General features: G+C 50.5%; 1 long non-coding RNA gene across 1 annotated transcript; it reads left to right on the forward strand.

Moving 5' to 3' along the window:
- The first annotated feature begins 1,690 nt into the window (after positions 1–1,690).
- Positions 1,691–8,368, forward strand: LOC149473416 (uncharacterized). Its single transcript, XR_016312916.1, has 2 exons — positions 1,691–1,972; positions 8,104–8,368. It is a non-coding gene; the product is annotated as an uncharacterized LOC149473416 (long non-coding RNA).
- The last annotated feature ends 7,464 nt before the right edge of the window (positions 8,369–15,832 follow it).

Consider the following 15,832-nt stretch of genomic DNA (forward strand, 5'->3'; position numbering starts at 1 on the left):
TTGAAGGGGGTGAAAGTGTCCGGACTGGAAGGGGGAGAAAGTGTCCGGACTAGAAGGGGGGGAAAGTGTCCGGACTGGAAGGGGGTGAAAGTGTCCGGACTGGAAGAGGGGGAAAGTGTCCGGACTGGAAGGAGGGGGAAGTGTCCGGACTGGAAGGGGGTGAAAGTGTCCGGACTGGAAGGGTGGGAAAGTGTCCGGACTGGAAGGGGGGAAAGTGTCCGGACTGGAAGGGGGGAAAGTGTCCGGACTGGAAGGGGGGAAAGTGTCCGGACTGGAAGGGGGGAAAGTGTCCGGACTGGAAGGGGGGAAAGTGTCCGGACTGGAAGGGGGGAAAGTGTCCGGACTGGAAGGGGGTGAAAGTGTCCGGACTAGAAGGGGGGGAAAGTGTCCGGACTGGAAGGGGGTGAAAGTGTCCGGACTGGAAGGGGGGGAAAGTGTCCGGACTGGAAGGAGGGGGAAGTGTCCGGACTGGAAGGGGGGGAAAGTGTCCAGACTGGAAGGGGGTGACAGTGTCCAGACTTGAATGAGGTGAAAGTGTCCGGACTGAAAGGGGGGGAAAGTGTCCGGACTGGAAGGGGGTGAAAGTGTCCGGACTGGAAGGGGGTGAAAGTGTCCAGACTTGAATGGGGTGAAAGTGTCCGGACTGAAAGGGGGGGAAAGTGTCCGGACTGGAAGGGGGTGAAAGTGTCCGGACTAAAAGGGGGTAAAAGTGTCCGGACTGGAAGGGGGAAAAAGTTTCCAGACTGGAAGGGGGGGAAAGTGTCCGGACTGGAAGGGGGGGAAAGTGTCCGGACTGGAAGGAGGGGGAAGTGTCCGGACTGGAAGGGGGGGAAAGTGTCCAGACTGGAAGGGGGGGAAAGTGTCCAGACTGGAAGGGGGGGAAAGTGTCCAGACTTGAATGGGGTGAAAGTGTCCGGACTGAAAGGGGGGGAAAGTGTCCGGACTGGAAGGGGGTGAAAGTGTCCGGACTGAAAGGGGGTAAAAGTGTCCGGACTGGAAGGGGGAAAAAGTTTCCAGACTGGAAGGGGGAAAAAGTTTCCAGACTGGAAGGGGGTGAAAGTGTCCGGACTGGAAGGGGGTGAAAGTGTCCGGACTGGAAGGGGGTTAAAGTGTCCGGACTGGAAGAGGGAAAGTGTCCTGACTGGAAGGGGGGGGGAAGTATCTGGACTGGAAGGTGGTGAAAGTGTCCCGACTGGAAGGGGGTGAAAGTGTCCCGACTGGAAGGTGATGAAAGTGTCCCGACTGGAAGGGGGTGAAAGTGTCCCGACTGGAAGGTGGTGAAAGTGTCCCGACTGGAAGGTGGTGAAAGTGTCCCGACTGGAAGGTGGTGAAAGTGTCCCGACTGGAAGGGGGTGAAAGTGTCCCGACTGGAAAGGGGTGAAAGTGCCCAGACCTAATGTGGTTAATGTCATTTCTACCAATTCTGAAGCGTCCTACAAACCCCCCCAGACTCTGGGTCCTCTCTGATGGCATGCAGGAGGCAGGGCAGAAGTGATTGGTGACTCAATCTGAAAACCAGGTGAATCTCTAAACTGCAATATATTTTGATTCTCATACTGGAATTATTTGCATGCAGACTTGTCCTATAGACAGTCAAACAAGTCAAGTCAAGACTCCTGACTGCCGGGAAGTCGTGGAAATGTTCATTGTAATTTGAAATTTCTATCATTCTGGTTTCCTCATTAAGCAACCCTAACCTCAGGAGTGGCCTGAACCTGGACACACCCAGATAGCTGATTCTAATAGAAAGTGAGTGCAGAGCATGGGACTGGGACATTGGAGGACCTGGTGACGGAGAGAGGACAACATGTCGGCAGCAGGTCCTCTGCGCAGCACCTTTTTGTTTTTTGTGGTCTCCTTTGTGCTGTGTTTGATGTCATCTATAGGTTCTCAGTTTACAGAGAAGAGACAGATTGGACGATATGCACCACCTAGACAGCTGGATAAACATTCACCTACCCAGGGGAGAGAGGTAGGTGGCTCATTTAAGATGCTTCTGTCCTGTCTAATGAGTGTTGGGAACATCTCCCGGGTGAAACTGACTAATCACTTCTTGCTTTAGTAGATTTTTTTTTTCTTACTCAAACATATAACCATAGGGTGGTACTATGGCAAATTATAATAGCAGCTTGTACCATGTCCCGAGTCACCACGTCCTGAGTGTAGCACTACCCCCTTAGGAGTTGGAAAGATTTTTTTGTGTCCCCCAATAGTCCTACAAAACCAGGCAACACACATCTTCAAATAGACTTGCTGTCAGGGCTCCCAGGTGTGACCAGAGGTGTGTGACTGACGCAGGGAAACGCAGACCTCAGATATGTTATAAACAATATAATTTATTAACACTAACAATACAAACATAAACGCAGTGCAATACTAAAACATAATACAGTGCAACCAAACCAAACCAACCACCCACAGATAACAGTACATACAAGCAAGCGTCGTCAGGCAGGCCGGGTCAATATCAATAGGGCAGGTAGGTACCGGGGGAGCAAGCGGAGATTTTCGGGGTCACAGGCCAGGTTCAGCAGGTAGCAAGCAGCGTAGTACAGAGGGTCAGGCAGAGGGATGGTCAGGGTCACAAGCCAGGGATCAGAACAGGTAGCAAGCAGCGTGGTACAGAGGGTCAGACAGAGGGATGGTCAGGAGCGAGCCGGGATCAGAGCAGGAGAAGTCAGCAGCGGTTCAGAAACAGGATGCAGGACAGAAACAGGATACAGGGCCCAGGACAAACACAACACCAAGGCAGAGTCTGCAAGTCTGGCCATCCCTTAAATACACCAGTATCATCAGTTCCAGGTGTTAGCTGGCTGAAAGGTTGAGTCTCTGATTGCTGGGAGCACCCGCTGGCCAGCCCTGGTACTGCAGATCAAAAGGCAGGTGAGTCCCACCATTGCTGGCCAGTCCATTCCTGACACTTGCATCCAGAATCAGAGATCAGTCCTTGAGCTTTGTTTTTTTTGTTACTTTTATTAGGGGGCTTGAAATGGTGAGATAGGGTTAGGGGTGTACAGGATGCCCAAGGGAGCTGATGAACCGAGGACAACTTCCTGGAACTATTTACAAGCCTTCTCTGTTGGAGAGCTAGCCAACATCTCCTAATGTACCAACCAGGGGCGGACTGACCATTTGGAAACTCGGGCACTGCTCGAGGGCCCGGGGTCAGTAGGGGGCCCCATGAGATGCCCCTGGTACCTTTTTCATAGGCTTTTTTGAGTTTGGGCAAGGACACAGGGGCCCCATGATCCCCTATTGCCCGGGGGCCCCATGCGTTGTCAGTCCACCCCTGGTACCAACCCAGACCCTAGGTGAACTTCTCATCCTTCACCCAGCAATCTGGAGGTAACCCTAAGCAGGAGATCTGATCCCATGTCACTTTAAGAAATGGACAGTCCCAGGTAGGTGGTGAAGTAGGGGAGGTGCGGGGGTACTCACTCAGATCCTATCCTGTGCCGCTGATGGGTCGGTGGCTGCTACCAGGTCTTTTAGCTAGGCCACTCCTTCCCTGCTGCTCAGGTGGTCCTCACTCTGGGGGCCAGTGAAGCTCTAAAGCTTTCCTCCTCCCATCTCCCGGCCTACAGGTAGACCTCCTACATCCTCCTCTCACTCCATCTTCCACTCGGCCTCTCTTCCAACTCCCCCATCAACTCCCGCCTGCCACTGAAAAGGCTCCGTAAATCTCAAAGGTTGTCCCAGCCCCTTTCCAAGGCTCTTGTTGGGGATTGGCCAGGATCCTTCAAGAGTTCAGGCCAGCCACTCCTCAGATCCGCCCCGTGCCTCTAGACCTTTCTCCAAAGATCTAGAGCAGGGGGAAATTCCAGAGGGCTGGTCTGCAGAGCCTCTCAGCTCCTGACCCAAATTTAACCTTCTGACTATTGCACCTGGGCTGCTACCCAGTCCTTGACTGACAATCAAGTCTCTAGATTCCCCTAGCTGACTAGGGGGGGCGCTTCACATGTAAAGCGTGGAATAAAGTTGAAAATAATGGACTTTATAGGCACATACACTCCGAAACAAATAATATATTAAATAAAACATATTTATCATTGTCCATAAAGACATTGATCACATAGATCACATAAAAAGAAATACAGCATCCCAGGGGTGGACTGACCATTTGGAAATTCGGGCACTGCCCGAGGGCCCGGGGTCAGTAGGGGGCCCCATGAGATGCCCCTGGTACCTTTTTCATAGGCTTTTTTGAGTTTGGGCAAGGACACAGGGGCCCCATGATCCCCTATTGTCAGTCCGCCCCTGAAGCACTCTATATACGGCAGAGAAGTAGACACAAGGGCCTCAGGAGGCAGAGCTGGCCCTTACATTGGCAGCTTATTGACATATCATTCTAAGAAGGGATTAGATCATTGGGAGAACCCAAGAATAAGAGTCCAGATGCCAATGTCTCCAATGTCATCCTATGTACCACCAAACCAGACTGTCAGTGGCCTTGCTTATTGTCCTACTATGTGTGGTTTAAGTTCTCCTTTTGGTTGGGACATCTATGGCCACGAAATAGTCAAATAGAGCCACCATATTCTCCTGATGTGCCCCCCATGTTCAGATATCAGATCCAGCACATCCTTGTTCCTCCTGCTGATATTCAAATTGCAAATTAGTATTTTACATTATGCACCAATTTAGCTCCCGAGGAAGCAATATTTGCCACGAAATATGTAGAGCAAGAAGTTTTTTTACATATTATGTGTTTTGGAGTGTATGTGCCTATAAAGTCCATGGTTTTCAACTTTATTCCATACATTTTCTGGACTACATCATACGGTCAAATGTCTGTTGACATCCCTTTAAATAATGCAGTTCAGGTGCTTCTGGTTACACCATACAAAGACATGGTAGACAATGGTGTTCTTGTGGTAACAGGTTGGTGAAGACCCTTTTCTGTTCCAGTATGATTGTCTCCTTGTGTACAAATCCAGCTCCATAAAGACATAGTTTGACCTTTTTGGTGTGAAGGAACTTGATTGTCCTGTGTGGAGCCCTGACTCCAACCCTACTGAACATTTTTGGAAAGAAACGCAACCCTGATTGCAAGGCAACTCCATAAAGACATAGTTTGACCTCTTTGGTGTGGAGGAACTTGAGTGTCCTGTACAGAGCCCTGACCCCAACCCTACTGAACATTTTTGGAAAGAAATGCAACCCCGATTGCAAGGCAGCTCCATAAAGACATGGTTTGGCCAGTTTATTGGGGAGGAACCCAAGCGTCCTGCACAGAGCCCTGACCCTACCCCTATTGAACACCTTTGGGATAAAGTGGAACTCTGATTTCAAGGCAGCTCCATAAAGACATGGTTTGACCAGTTTAGTGTGGAGGAACCCAAGCGTCCTCTGTGCGAGGTCCTGATCATGCGATCACTGATTGGCCAATCAGTGATCACATGAATAGTAGTAAGCAAGACGTCACTTCTGACTTCATTGCTTACTACGTGTGAAATCTGTGATTGGTCACATGGTACAGGGCCATTCACAACAGCCTTGTACCATGTGACAAGCTGTGACCAATCACAGCTCACACTGTATTTCTCAATGGCTGCAAGAATGCGGGCGTGAAAGTGTCCAGACTGGAAGGGGGGGAAAGTGTCCGGACTGGAAGGGGGGGAAAGTGTACGGACTGGAAGGGGGGAAAGTGTCCGGACTGGAAGGGGGGGGGAAAGTGTCCGGACTGGAAGGGGATGAAAGTGTCCGGACCGGAAGGGGGTGAAAGTGTCCGGACTTGAAGGGGGTGAAAGTGTCCGGACTGGAAGGGGGTGAAAGTGTCCGGACTGGAAGGGGGGGGGGAAGTGTCCAGACTGGAAGGGGGGGAAAGTGTCCGGACTTGAAGGGGGTGAAAGTGTCTGGACTTGAAGGGGATGAAAGTGTCCGGACTGGAAGGGGGTGAAAGTGTCCGGACTGGAAGGGGGTGAAAGTGCCCAGACTGGAAGGGGGGGAAAGTGTCCGGACTTGAAGGGGGTGAAAGTGTCCGGACTTGAAGGGGGTGAAAGTGTCCGGAATGGAAGGGGGTGAAAGTGTCTGGACTTGAAGGGGGTGAAAGTGTTTGGACTGGAAGGGGGTGAAAGTGTCTGGACTTGAAGGGGGTGAAAGTGTCTGGACTGGAAGGGGGTGAAAGTGTCTGGACTTGAAGGGGGTGAAAGTGTCCGGACTTGAAGGGGGTGAAAGTGTCCGGACTGGAAGGGGGTGAAAGTGTCCGGACTGGAAGGGGGGGGGGGAGTGTCCAGACTGGAAGGGGGTGAAAGTGTCCGGACTTGAAGGGGGTGAAAGTGTCTGGACTTGAAGGGGATGAAAGTGTCCGGACTGGAAGGGGGTGAAAGTGTCCGGACTGGAAGGGGGTGAAAGTGCCCAGACTGGAAGGGGGGGAAAGTGTCCGGACTTGAAGGGGGTGAAAGTGTCTGGACTTGAAGGGGGTGAAAGTGTCTGGACTTGAAGGGGGTGAAAGTGTCTGGACTGGAAGGGGGTGAAAGTGTCTGGACTTGAAGGGGGTGAAAGTGTCTGGACTTGAAGGGGGTGAAAGTGTCTGGACTGGAAGGGGGTGAAAGTGTCCGGACTGGAAGGGGGTGAAAGTGTCCGGACTGGAAGGGGGTGAAAGTGTCTGGACTTGAAGGGGATGAAAGTGTCTGGACTTGAAGGGGATGAAAGTGTCCAGACTGGAAGGGGGTGAAAGTGTCCAGACTTGAAGGGGATGAAAGTGTCCAGACTGGAAGGGGGTGAAAGTGTCCAGACTTGAAGGGGGTGAAAGTGTCCGGACTGGAAGGGGGTGAAAGTGTCCGGACTGGAAGGGGGTGAAAGTGTCCAGACTTGAAGGGGATGAAAGTGTCCGGACTTGAAGGGGATGAAAGTGTCCGGACTTGAAGGGGATGAAAGTGTCTGGACTTGAAGGGGATGAAAGTGTCTGGACTTGAAGGGGGTGAAAGTGTCTGGACTTGAAGGGGGTGAAAGTGTCTGGACTTGAAGGGGGTGAAAGTGTCTGGACTGGAAGGGGGGAAAGTGTCCGGACTTGAAGGGGGTGAAAGTGTCCGGACTGGAAGGGGGTGAAAGTGTCCGGACTGGAAGGGGGTGAAAGTGTCAGGACTGGAAGGGGGTGAAAGTGTCTGGACTTGAAGGGGGTGAAAGTGTCTGGACTGGAAGGGGGTGAAAGTGTCCGGACTGGAAGGGGGTGAAAGTGTCCTGACTGGAAGGGGGTGAAAGTGTCCTGACTGGAAGGGGGTGAAAGTGTCCTGACTAGAAGGGGGTGAAAGTGTCCGGACTGAAAGGGGGGGAAAGCGTCCGGGCTGGAAGGGAAGAGGGTGAAAGCGTCCGGACTGGAAGGGGGGGAAAGCGTCCGGACTGGAAGGGGGGGGAAGCGTCCGGACTGGAAGGGGCGGGGAAGCGTCCGGACTGGAAGGGGGGGGAAGCGTCCGGACTGGAAGGGGGTGAAAGCGTCCGGGCTGGAAGGGAAGGGGGTGAAAGCGTCCGGACTGGAAGGGGGGGGGAAGCGTCCGGACTGGAAGGGGGTGAAAGCGTCTGGACTGGAAGGGGGTGAAAGTGTCCGGACTGGAAGAGGGTGAAAGTGTCCGGACTGAAAGGGGGGGGAAAGCGTCCGGGCTGGAAGGGAAGAGGGTGAAAGCGTCCGGACTGGAAGGGGGGGAAAGCGTCCGGACTGGAAGGGGGGGGAAGCGTCCGGACTGGAAGGGGGGGGACGCGTCCGGACTGGAAGGGGGGGGGAGCGTCCGGACTGGAAGGGGGGGGAAGCGTCCGGACTGGAAGGGGGTGAAAGCGTCCGGGCTGGAAGGGAAGGGGGTGAAAGCGTCCGGACTGGAAGGGGGGGGGAAGCGTCCGGGCTGGAAGGGGGTGAAAGCGTCCGGACTGGAAGGGGGTGAAAGCGTCCGGACTGGAAGGGGGTGAAAGCGTCCGGACTGGAAGGGGGTGAAAGTGACCGGACTGGAAGGGGGTGAAAGTGTCCAGACTGGAAGAGGGTGAAAGTGTCTGGACTTGAAGGGGATGAAAGTGTCCAGACATGAAGTGGTTAAGAGTCAAATTTACATTTCTTGATCCTTGTGAATATCTGGGGTAACCTCCATCTGACCGTTCTCTCTGTGTCTGTCCCAGATTCCGACCCACCAGGATGGTCCGAGGCCCACAGAGCCGGGATTCAGGGATAGTGATGACAAAACCAGAGCGCCCTCCAGCGGGGGAATCGTGGGAGAGAACAAGCCTTCTGGTCACATCGAGTCCTTTAGTTTCCTTGATGGCTTCCTTCCTTGTAAACACTGCACACCGCGCAAAAATCTACATCAGGAATAAATGATGGCTTTCAAATTTCAAATATATATATATATAAAAAATATTGTGAAAATAAATACATCGAATTATACAGCTTTGTTGTCTCTCTTTTTGTTCTGCTGTGAAATTTTAGAGATGTAAAGCGAACGTTGAGGCATAGAAATCTGCAGGTATGCGTTTCCAGGGCTGTGGATAAGAAGGGTACCACCAGTCCTCCTGTACAGGGCTCAGGCCAGTAGGGGGCCCCAGTCAGCTGGGTGAATCAGATGTGGGCTGGAAGCGCGGGGGTTGTCAATTACTGCAACCAATCCCCTGTCTGGCTCTCTCTGCAGCAGCTGAAAGCCGGCTTCTTCTCCTCTCCCCCCCCTACGCTGGCTTTCAGCTGCTGCAGAGAGAGCCATAGAGGGGATCGGTTCCAGTAGTTTACCAGCCTCTTCTGTTCCCAAATGAACACAACGAGTAATCGGTACTGGTCACTCACTGTGTTCATTCATAACTGAAGCATAGTAAACTGTGTTTTTTTTGTGGGGATGGGGGGCCCTGTTAGGTTAGCTGTATGGGGCCCCACGGTTTTGGGGGCCCTGTCAGGTTGGCCCTGTGGTTTCTAACAGCAGCCCTGTGCATTTCAATGGCCATGGGGGTGTTTTGTACTGCCACTTCTGACCAGGAGAGGGCGTTATGTCTTTTTGAAACAAAACTGAGATTGTTGGGACTAGGGATAAGATCTGGATCAGACGTTTGGTCCAGGGTGAACGGTTCCTGGACCTGCACTTCTGTGGCTAAATGACAGATCTTCGGCACTGCGGTAATGTAAATACACTGCCGGGAATCCTGGAATGACGCGTCAGCGATCAAATATGGTGATGACCAAATTTGGTCAGATATTGGTGGGGGTTGGGTATTCGTAATGGACTATGGATTTACATCACTGGTTGCCATGACTGATGATGATGGAATTCAGTCATTGTCCGCCATGATTGACGATGGATATTCAGCACTGGCCACCAACATTTATGATGAATTTTCATTATTGGCTGTCATGATTAATGATGGATTTTCTTCACTGGCCGCTATGATTGACAATGGATTTTCTTCACTGGCCGCTATGATTGACAATGGATGCACTTCACTGGCTGGTATGATGGATGATGGATTTTCTTCACTGGCCACTATGATTGATGATGGATTTTCTTCACTGGCCTCCATGATTGATGATGGATTTTCTTCACTGGCCGCTATGATTGACAATGGATTCACTTCACTGGCTGGTATGATTGATGATGGATTTTCATCACTGGCTGCTATGATTGATGATGGATTTTCTTCACTGGCCACTATGATTGATGATGGATTTTCTTCACTGGCCGCCATGATTGACAATGGATCTTCTTTACTGGCTGGTATGATCGATTATGGATTTTCTCCACTGGTCGCCATGATTGACAATGGATTTTTTTCACTGGGCGCTATGATTGATGATGGATTTTTTTCACTGGGCGCTATGATTGATGATGGATTTTCTTCACTTCCCGCAATGATTGACAATGGATTCTCTTCACTGGCTGGTATGATCGATGATGGATTTTCTTCACTGGCCACCATGATTGACAATAAATTTTTTTCACTGGGCGCTATGATTGATGATGGATTTTCTTCACTGGCTACCATGATTGCTAATGGATTTTCTTCAGTGGCTGGTATGATCGATGATGGATTTTCATCACTGTCCACCAGGGCCAGTCTAATGTGGGGGTGCAGTAAAAAATGTCAAGGTGGTAGAGGATGGGTGATCAGCAGAGCAGAGGATAGGATCGTCAGTTTGTAGTTGGGGCAATTACACATCATGAGGGTAGACACTCAAAGTGAGGCTGACGTGTTTCGAAGGGGGTCCCTTCTTCATCAGCTCTGATGAAGAAGGGATCCCCTTCGAAACGCGTCAGCCTCACTTTGAGACTCTACCCTCGTGATGTGACTCGCACAGGTTCTACTCTCCCACGTTCCTTTGAGGACCTTTAATGCTTGTTATACTTCTTTGTGAGTATTATTCTTTGTTCAATAAAATCCCAGTTTTACTGAGATAATGCGCAAGGTCGGTGCGCTCTCTTTTTGCTTCACTTTACAGTATCGGTCGGGCTTCCCCAGCCTTGTTCTAGAGCTGCACAACCTTCCATGCATTGGTGGTCGCAGTTTCTCCCATCCTTCCACCCCTATTCTGAGTCCTAGAGCGCAGGATGTGTTGTTTCTGTTTCATCAGTTTGTAGGTCAGTGTACAGAAACCATTAGTTTGTACAGGACTCGGCAGGGAGGACTGGGGTCAGTAGTAAGTGATGTAGAGTTTAGGGGTCAGTAGTAAGTGATGTAGAGTTTAGGGGTCAGTGGTAAGTGATGTAGAGTTTAGGGGTCAGTGGTAAGTGATGTAGAGTTTAGGGGTCAGTGGTAAGTGATGCAGAGTTCAGGGGTCAGTGGTAAGTGAGGCAGAGTTCAGGGGTCAGTAGTAAGTGATGCAGAGTTCGGGGGTCAGTGGTAAGTGATGCAGAGTTCAGAGGTCAGTGGTAAGTGACGCAGAGTTCAGAGATCAGTGGTAAGTGATGCAGAGTTCAGAGGTCAGTGGTAAGTGATGCAGAGTTCAGAGGTCAGTGGTAAGTGAGACAGCGTTCAGAGGTCAGTAGTAAGTGATGCAGAGGTCAGTATTAAGTGATGCAGAGTTCAGGGGTCAGTAGTAAGTGATGCAGAGTTCAGTAGTAAGTGATGCAGAGTTCAGAGGTCACTGGTAAGTGATGCAGAGTTCAGGGGTCAGTGGTAAGTGATGCAGAGTTCAGGGATCAGTAGTAAGTGATGCAGAGTTCAGAGGTCACTGGTAAGTGATGCAGAGTGCAGAGGTCAGTAGTAAGTGATGCAGAGTTCAGGGGTCAGTGGTAAGTGATGCACAGTGCAGAGGTCAGTAGTAAGTGATACAGAGTTCAGGGGTCAGTGGTAAGTGATGCAGAGTGCAGAGGTCAGTGGTAAGTGATACAGAGTTCAGGGGTCAGTGGTAAGTGATGCAGAGTTCAGAGGTAAGTGGTAAGTGTATCTCTGAAAAAGCCCAAGCGCATTGGACGAAACACGTAGGATCGCACGCTCTCACGTATGTGACGTCACCACGCACAGCGGCTGTCTCACCTTGACCATCATTCTACTCATGGGCTAACAAGCCACCCGAGCCTCGCATGTTACCGCGGACCATCCATACTGCTATTTGAAGTGGACCCTGCACAACGGGAATGGCCATATATGACACGAGTGGCTGTATTGCGGCAGCATTGTGAAGGACTGCCCATATGGATGAGGAACACACGTTTCTGAAAGCTGGGTGAGCAGTTAGCAGTACATCAGCAATTCACATATCCAGGATAGGATAGAAGTGATACTCCTTTCTATAACCACTCTGGATGATATCCACTAATTACCGTATTATCCTCTGAGGCCTCTACTAGCTCTATAAAACTTTATTACACCTTACCACCTTCCACGTATGAATGTGGCCGAGTGAGCAGCTGATTGGGTGGCCAGACCACGTTGTCTTTCTAATTTGGTGTGGTGGCTGTTAATGGTTTTTGCTCACTTTTGTACACAGTTTGTTACAAGGGCGGACTGACAACTCATGGGGCCCCCGGGCAATAGGGGATCATGGGGCCCCTGTGTCCTTGCCCAAACTCAAAAAAGGGGCATCTCATACCAGGGGCATCTCATGGGGCCCCCTACTGACCCCGGGCCCTCGGGCAGTGCCCGAATTTCCAAATGGTCAGTCCCCCCCTGGTTTGTTATTATTTTTCAATAAAGCCATTTTTTATTAAGCTGCGCGGTCCCATTTGAAACTTCCTTCCAGGGGTAACGCTTTACCGTTGATCCTTGTATGGTGGATTTTCATCACTGTCCTCCAGGGCCGGATCTAGCCAGTCTGATGTGGGGGTGCACTAAAAAATGTCAGGGGGTAGAGGATGGGTGGTCTGCAAGGCAGAGGATAGGATTGTCAGATTGTAGTTCAGTGTACAGAAACCATTAGTTTGTAGGGCAGTGTACAGGGCTCAGCAGGGAGGACAGGGGTCAGTAGTAAGTGATGCAGAGTTCAGGGGTCAGTAGTAAGTGATGCAGAGTTCAGGGGTCAGTAGTAAGTGATGCAGAGTTCAGGGGTCAGTAGTAAGTGATGCAGAGTTCAGGGGTCAGTAGTAAGTGATGCAGAGTTCAGGGGTCAGTAGTAAGTGATGCAGAGTTCAGGGGTCAGTAATAAGTGATGCAGAGTTCAGGGGTCAGTAGTAAGCGAGGCAGAGTTCAGGGGTCAGTAATAAGTGATACAGAGTTCAGGGGTCAGTAGTAAGCGAGGCAGAGGTCATGGGTCAGTAGTAAGTGATACAGAGTTCAGGGGTCAGTAGTAAGTGATGCAGTGTTCAGGGGTCAGCAGTAAGTGATGCAGAGGTCAGGGGTCAGTAGTAAGTGATACAGAGTTCAGGGGTCAGGAGTGATACAGAGTTCAGGGGTCAGCAGTAAGTGATGCAGAGGTCAGGGGTCAGTAGTAAGTGATGCAGTGTTCAGGGGTCAGCAGTAAGTGATGCAGAGGTCAGGGGTCAGTAGTAAGTGATACAGAGTTCAGGGGTCAGCAGTAAGTGATACAGAGTTCAGGGGTCAGCAGTAAGTGATGCAGAGTTCAGGGGTCAGGAGTGATACAGAGTTCAGGGGTCAGCAGTAAGTGATGCAGAGGTCAGGGGTCAGCAGTAAGTGATACAGAGTTCAGGGGTCAGCAGTAAGTGATGCAGAGTTCAGGGGTCAGGAGTGATACAGAGTTCAGGGGTCAGCAGTAAGTGATGCAGAGGTCAGGGGTCAGCAGTAAGTGATGCAGAGTTCAGGGGTCAGCAGTAAGTGATGCAGAGTTCAGGGGTCAGTAGTAAGTGATGCAGAGTTCAGGGGTCAGCAGTAAGTGATGCAGTGTTCAGGGGTCAGCAGTAAGTGATGCAGAGGTCAGGGGTCAGTAGTAAGTGATACAGAGTTCAGGGGTCAGGAGTGATACAGAGTTCAGGGGTCAGCAGTAAGTGATGCAGAGGTCAGGGGTCAGTAGTAAGTGATGCAGTGTTCAGGGGTCAGCAGTAAGTGATGCAGAGGTCAGGGGTCAGTAGTAAGTGATACAGAGTTCAGGGGTCAGCAGTAAGTGATACAGAGTTCAGGGGTCAGCAGTAAGTGATGCAGAGTTCAGGGGTCAGGAGTGATACAGAGTTCAGGGGTCAGCAGTAAGTGATGCAGAGGTCAGGGGTCAGCAGTAAGTGATACAGAGTTCAGGGGTCAGCAGTAAGTGATGCAGAGTTCAGGGGTCAGGAGTGATACAGAGTTCAGGGGTCAGCAGTAAGTGATGCAGAGGTCAGGGGTCAGCAGTAAGTGATGCAGAGTTCAGGGGTCAGCAGTAAGTGATGCAGAGTTCAGGGGTCAGTAGTAAGTGATGCAGAGTTCAGGGGTCAGCAGTAAGTGATGCAGCGTTCAGGGGTCAGCAGTAAGTGATGCAGAGGTCAGAGGTCAGTAGTAAGTGATGCAGAGGTCAGAGGTCAGTGGTAAGTGATGCAGAGTTCAAGGGTCAGTAGTAAGTGATGCAGAGTTCAGGGGTCAGCAGTAAGTGATGCAGAGGTCAGAGGTCAGTGGTAAGTGATGCAGAGTTCAGGGATCAGTAGTAAGTGATGCAGAGGTCAGAGGTCAGTAGTAAGTGATGCAGAGTTCAGGGATCAGTAGTAAGTGATGCAGAGTTCAGGGCAGTGGTATATTTAGGTGTCGTCTTGCCCTAGGCAACACAAAAATAGGCTCCCCCCCTTTCCCCATGGAGAGACCCTGACACGGACCAACACCCCCCTCCCCCACGAAGAGAGCCTTCCACTACCATCGCCCCCCATACACTGACAACCCCCCCCCCCACCTGGCGAGAGAGAAGACACTCACCTTCACAGCTCCGGATTTCCCCGGGAAGAAAAGTCAGGCTCTACATACACCATCAAGCAGCCCTCAGCCTCTCTCAGATCCCACCTGTTCCCCATGCTCTTTGTATCCCTTCTTTTGCCCTTCTGAAAAATGCCGCCCTAGGCAAATGCCTTGTTTGCCTTGTGGTAAGTAGGCCCCCGACCCCACCTAGTCCCACAGGGGCCAGCTTCATGACTCTCTTCATTTTCTCAAAACTTCCTACAAGACTCCCTTAATCTCCAATTCAAACCACTATTTACAGCTTGGGGGAGGCCGCCACCTATTGGCCAATCTATGATCTCGTCTAACACCCCTTTACATATTGAATGCTTGGGAGGGGGAGGAACTACAATGATGATGGTGGCATCACAACAATGGCGTAATGTATATGGAGGGGAATATAGAAGATGTTGTATTAGAACCAAATGCTTGGGATGCTGTATGTGATGTGTGATCGCATCTTCTATCCCATGTCTTACAGTTACAGTTATGCTGAAAAGATTTACAATCCTGCCAGAAATCAAGAAATTTTGGTATTGAAATTGAAAAATATGACTGAACATTTTTTATTTAGGGATAGGGATCATAAGAAGCCATTCATTATCACATACTGAAGTTGTTTGGCTCCTTTTTAAATCATAATAACAGAAATCCCCCAAATGGCCCAGATCAGAAGTCTCCGCCCCTGGATCAGAAGTCTCCGCCCCCGGATCAGAAATCTCCGCCCCCGGATCAGAAGTCTGCATCCCTTTAGTTCTTATTACTGTGTAGCCCCCCCTCTAGCATCAATGGCAGCGGTCAGTCTTCTGTAATAGTTGTCTATGAGGCCCCCGAATTCTTGCAGGTGGTGGAGTTGCCCATTCGTCTCCAAGGTCATGCAAAGTCGTTGGGCGTCTTGCCTGAACCACATGTCTGAGATTTCCCCAGAATGGCTCGATGATATTAACCCCTCGCCTTATACCCCCTTCCTGACCAGGCCAATTTTTCAGCTTTCAGCCAATGACAATTGTGCGGTCATGCAACACTGTACCCGTATGACATTTGTATCATTTTTTTTTCACACAAATAGAGCTTTCTTTTGGTGGTGCATTATGGGCACTAGATGGCGCTTATGATCATAGGAGATAATTATATTACTAACTTGCCTTCCTAGCGCAATGATGCAAACTGTAATTGTGATAAATATTCTAGACCAAATTTTTATCCGTCACCCCCCCCCCCCCACGAAAAAAAAACAAAAAACCCTGACAGTCACCCCACTGTAGACCCCCTTAATTTCTGCTCCACTATTCCCAATTGAACTTGCCTTCCTACTGCAATGATGCAAATTGTAATTGTAATAAATATTCTGGATCAGTTTCTCATTCTTCACCCCCCCCCAGAAACCCAAACCCCCAGACAGTCCCCCCCCCCCCCCCCCGACCTTGCTCGGTCTTGTGCTGAGATCCAGTTTATCTGCTTTACAGGAAATTATAATTAGTGAGCCATGCCAAAGGTTATTAATCTCCCTCACAGCCATATTATAAAATGTATATATATCGTATTTACATAATTATAGGTTGCAGTTTCAGAATTAAAGTGCCGG

Source organism: Staurois parvus, unplaced genomic scaffold (assembly GCF_062004578.1).
Source record: "Staurois parvus isolate SC_StPar_1 unplaced genomic scaffold, SC_StPar_1.0 ptg000016l, whole genome shotgun sequence".
Taxonomy (NCBI): Eukaryota; Metazoa; Chordata; class Amphibia; order Anura; family Ranidae; genus Staurois; species Staurois parvus.